Consider the following 6,000-nt stretch of genomic DNA (forward strand, 5'->3'; position numbering starts at 1 on the left):
TAAGCCTAACCATAATTTGCGTTACCTTTATAGTCCATTGGGATTATTCATACTATATATTCATACTATATTTATAATATACTATATATTCATACTATATTTATAATATACTATATATTCATACTATATTTATAATATACTATATATTCATACTATATTTATAATATACTATATATTCACATACTATATTTATAATATACTATATATTCATACTATATTTATAATATACTATATATTCATACTATATTTATCCATTATTATGAAAAATATTTTCCATAAAATTCCAAAAAAACTACAGATTGTTATATAATTTTCTTATAATTTTTATTTATTTTACGTCAACAAACAAACTGAAATAAACAGTTACATACTAATATTTATTCTTAGCAATCTTATGGTCCTGTAAGGGTTAATAAATCGATTTGAGTTTGAAAAAAGAACGCCTGGATTTTAAGGAGTCACACGCAATTTCAGGTCATGGTCATATACGTACATACATACATTCATACATACATACACGCATATGGTGCTCGTTTTACTTCTATGCCTTATTTATGGCTTTGAATACCGCGTCTTTGAGGTGGTTATATACGTATTTTGCTTTCCATTCAGATGAAGAATACCTACTTCGCCAAATACCGGATTACTGCCTGAGCTGTTGATCTGCTTACGCGACAAAGACTTTGTTGCCGGGACAATGTTTGTAAGTAGCTTTACAAGAAACAACCGCATTGTAACAGCTTTGAACGAGAGAAAATGGCACTGCAAATTAGTCATTACACAATTACCCGGTCTAAAGTTCCGGGTTAGTTTCTAATACACAGTGACAAAACGTTTCCTTATTCACTCTTCACAGTTTCTAAACGAAAGCATCTATTCACGTATTTCTAGCTTTATTTGTTCTTCACTTCATCGGTTTATTTCATCTATTTCATCAGAATAATCCTTTCCTTTCTAAGAAAATCCACCATCGTAAATCGATAATAGAATTTGTTTCAAGCTTCGGTAAAAGTGTTCTCAATGGCCGAGAGATAAGTGTATTAGACGCTCAGAGAGATGAAACATTTGCTAATAAACTGAAGAATTTTCCCCTTTCCTTCTCTCTTTTTCTTTCTCTCTCTCTCTCTCTCTCTCCCGTTTCTTACTTTGAATACCTGGATTACCGTCCAGGAAAAAATATCGAAATCTGATACACAAAATGTCTTGTACCGTTAACGATGCTCATCGTCATCTGCAAACACCGTACTCATTGTCCTGGACACTGTACTCTCGGCCTTTCTGGATGATAAATTACTGTTAACCTTAAAACCGTAGATGAACGACATACAATATCATTAATCAATATAGATACAATATGGAGAAGAGGCTGTAGAATATGCAGAAAATTGGACCACTAAATCCGCTAAATCTCTTACGAAATATCTTATTTGTTTACTTGTTCAGTCACCAATTTTTATGTTCTTATATTGGCTAATTTCTTGGCCTTTATTTATAAAATTTTAAAGAGTTTACTTGGCACTATTTAATTATAGAATATTTAACTGTTTAAATATAGAATGATGTGAAAATCGCACAGAAAAAGCTAAAGTAGAATTTCAAACTTCATTTCGCTCAGATGAAAAAGTTGAAAAAACATCATTCTTTTACGATACCGATCAATTGCAACTTTTGAAAACAATTTTGTAACCGTTGTCTAGTAAACTAGTCCCTTTAAAAGTTTTAAAAAAATTCGGACCGCTTGGCCCAGTTATAAAAAAGTTATTTCGTTTTGAAAGGTGTACGAATATTTTTTTACAACCACTATACAGTGAGGAGCAAAAGTGACCACACAGTTTTTGAAATGGTATTACTTTTTTAAAACAGGTCTACACGACTTGACTTTCTTTTTTATAAATGCTAGAGAAACTGGTTCGCTGTAGAGTAACTAAAATACTTTTTTTCCTAATTTTGTTATTATTTGGAATAAAAAGATGTTAAAAAGAACTCTCGTTTTGTATATCACAACACATTGTATATCACATTGCGTATCATAGACATTAACTTTCTATAACAATAACAGCACTGACAAGCTAGAAACAAAAGCTGATATATTAATTGACAGTACTAATAAAAATTCGTTTTTACCTTGGTTCGCGCGCGCGACACACACAAAATAAATACAAAAATAAAGGGAAGCGTATGTACACATGTAAACAAATGGACGAGAGATTCAATGTGTTTGATCAGTACTGCTTTTAAATCTAACTCCGGTGAAATCTTACTGGATTCGTAAGGTACATCGCGAATACAGTGGCGCACAAAAGTTTTCACGTACACTGACGAAATTTTGCTGACTAGCAATCCTATTGATTTCCTAAAAGAATTTTTACTGCGATATCTTTATCAAATTTCCAGTCAATATAGTTCCATGTCTGATAGCTTTACTACAAGTGTGTGCCGTTGTTAAAAGATGAACGAACTGGAGCCTTTTGTAGGAAGACTTTCGTAGGCTGCTGTACTTACGTGAGCCGAAAGAGGAAAACCGCCAAGAGCTAGAGAATCTTCACCCAATATGAGCAACAAGGGTGGTTCCAAGCACTTCTTCTGTTCAGCATTTTCCTTTCGTTGGGCCAACTGCTATGAAATAAACGGCAGAGGTGTGCTCGCATTGGATCAATGGTTTCGAAACAATGGAACATTTGTAATTTGAGAAACACATGTACCGTCGAAAAATTGTGATCCAAACACGAACTTTAGACAAAGTTCGTCGGATTCGATCAGATATTTCTCCAACGTATATTTCGATTTTCATTCATTTCCGATTAGTGACCGAGATGTGTATTTTCGTGGAATCACGATTTTTATATTTTCGCAATGGTACAAATGCGATCCAAACAGCACAAAGGATTTCTCACGCGCACGGCGATAGCGTTGCGAGTGAAAGACTAATAGAGGGTCCTGTAATGGAAATATAGTTTCATCCACGATAAACGGTTCGATAAAGCTATCGGGATTGATAACTATCAAATCCCCGGATTAAATGAATGTGGGCATGTGAAAATCGTGAAACCAGTTACATCTGTTTCGCATTGAAAACTTCTGTATTACTTTCTCGCCTGACGGTTATATTTTTTCGTTTTGAAATTTGTCATTGATGCCAAGAGTCTATCGATTTGTTTGTAGATCGTTTAGCAAATGTTAAATTAGACGCAGCAGAGAATACCGGTGGATAAATAATTAATACCTGTCTCACTTCCAACATTTCTCTTCGACGATAAAAACGGACACCATCTTAAGAAGCATTTAGAAAACACGTCGAATAATTAGATCACCGATTGTTGGAACGAAAATACAGCGGTTTCGAAGTCGCTGTTTAGTTCGCATTCGTTTTCGCATCAATTTTTGAAATTAGATAATCGTCATTCAGTCCAGACTGTCATTTAGCGGAACGCAATTAGCTGCAACGAAAGACGTTATAAATCATCATCAGCATTTGTTAAGTATAAGCATCATTATTTGATAACAATTGATTTGATAAAATAATAAATGATAAATAATAAATTTAATAAAATAGAACTATGCACGAAAGTCCATATTGCACTGGAAACTATTTTAACTCTAAATCGAAAATAGTTTTTGCGTTTTCCGGTACGATAATTATTTATTCGGCAAGTACTTCTGGCGCAGTAACACTTTTAACACTTTCTCGATATAAACGAAATTTGACAATGTAAACGCTATTTTTAATTCAAGGTTCTTCGTCGAAGGCGAACAACAATTGCCGGTTCTGCGTACTTTTTCCAAGCTTCTATCTCTTGGTGGATGAAATGTTATGAACCGACCTGTACCGGCGTGCATGTAGTTACGTTTACAGATAGGCAAGTGACTTGCTAGTCTCGCGGTGCACATGTATTATGCACAAGAACGGAAGGAGCAGTATCGCGAACAGCTGGAGGGGTTCTTTACCGAACGCGAACAACTTCTCGCGCTTCCTTCGGGCATCTTTCTTTCGGCGGTTCGAGTGCTATGAACGAGCCTGTACGGGCGAGCATGTAGTTATATTCTATAGGTACGTAAGGGAGTTATCGGTGTCGTGTTACACGTGTGCTCGCGGTGCTTGCCGGCTGACTGCGGTAAGTTCCGAAGGGTGGTTTCGAGCCGCGGCCGTCCGTGTAGGCCAACTTGTCGGCTATCTACGACTTTCGAAAGCTCGTTAGCCACGAGCGTGCACGCTTAAACGGCCGCTAAATTGAAATCGATCCTTGCAGCTTTTGGCTTCGATCCCTGACGCGTCTCGAGAATTCAACCGCGAGAACACACTCGCCCCGATCCACGTGCCGCCTTGCACCAATGTGCACGCGACAATCTTGTTAAACTCGAACGCGAGCCTCGCCGTTTTCGGGCCGTTGGGCTCGTTCGAAGTCCGACCAACTATTTCTTTTTTACCGACGGCCCCCGCCACTTCTCCCCACCCACCCCTGCCGTAGCTTCAATCGTTGATTAATCGTCGAACGAATCGCGCGCGGAAAGTTTCTCAGCACGTTGCTTCTTAAAAATTCATTTCTCTTCGCCGAGGGCTCGGGTTCGTGAAATTCTGCGTCGGCCGTTGCAGTTTCTGTTGGGGCTACTTCGCGAAACGATCTCGAGGGTTCTTTTTCAGTGCTGCAGCGCCGCGAATGCACCCATTCACTGATATCTGTACGACGGAGCCGATTTATCAAGGCATAAAAATCACTGTCGGTGTTGAAAGATTCGGCAACGTAGCGTTTTTTCTTTTTATTAAAAAGAATCGCTCCGATTTTATAGTAATTTTCGGGGTCGTGCTGAAATAACGAGGTTTTGGAGAACGATAGACGCGTGGTATATAAAAACCGGTTGCGATGATTCAAATATTCGTAAAATTTAATCGATGATAGCCTTTTTGCAAATTATTGCCGCGGCATTCGTCTTTTTCAAAATGAAATCCTTTTAGAGATCGCGATTATAAATCGCGTCAATCGATGAACTGCGTCTTTGTAAATGTTATGCTTGTGTAAATTAATTTTTAATTACACAAACTAGTTTCGAAACTTTCTGGCCAGCTCAATAGCTCATCTTTCGTGCGCATTGTTGGATTGTGCATTGCATTATTGCAATCCTGTACAATTCTGAAATATACAATGCACAGATTTCTTTCTTTTTCCCGACTTTTACTATTAACGTAGAAATATATGTGCATATATGTGCATTGCATATTCTACGTTTCAAATGTTACTATTGCAAGAAAAAGATTCATTTGGATAGATGTAGAAGTGCGCGAGTTGCTCGGAGTAAGTTGAGAAGCGTGCGGCCAGCCGATAAAATGTAACATTCGGGTGTTTTTACAGTTTTTCTTGAACCGCGGCACCGTTTACTATAAATATTTTGCGGATAACGATCCGTGTATTTGCATAAAGATGCGAATTCCCGTTCTCGCGGACGGTTTTTTTTTTATAAAAATTAGGAAAAGCAAAGAATTTCTTCCGTCAGTCGAGAGATTGTCAACAGGCAAAAATACACAGAATGAAAGCGTGGTAAAATAAAGGCGTCCTATTGAGGCTGTTGATAAATTGTGGTATTACCGGACGCGATGAAAAGAAAAGTTTGCTTCTTTTATAACCAGACTTTCATACATCACGGCTGTGATCACTGTAACCGGTAGCAAGTGTCGTGACTAGAAAAGGTAGATCGTGTACTTGTTAAGGGTGGTTAGGGCTTATTCCGAGTTACCGGTTGCTACATTTATATTTTCGTGTAGTCTAATTGGCTTCTTTCTACACGTATTTAATATCCGATACTTGCGATTAAATCGATATGAATTACAATCTGGCTGGGAACTTAATAACAGAATCGTTAAAATTTCTACGGTGAAGATAATAACATGGGCTGGAGTCGACGGTAGATTCAGTATGTTGATTAGGATCGATAAATACAGTACCAGGCAAAATTGAGCGGAGACATTCTTTAAAACGCGATGTCTTTTTTAAAGCTTGAACTAGACGA

Source organism: Megalopta genalis, chromosome 13 (assembly GCF_051020955.1).
Source record: "Megalopta genalis isolate 19385.01 chromosome 13, iyMegGena1_principal, whole genome shotgun sequence".
Taxonomy (NCBI): Eukaryota; Metazoa; Arthropoda; class Insecta; order Hymenoptera; family Halictidae; genus Megalopta; species Megalopta genalis.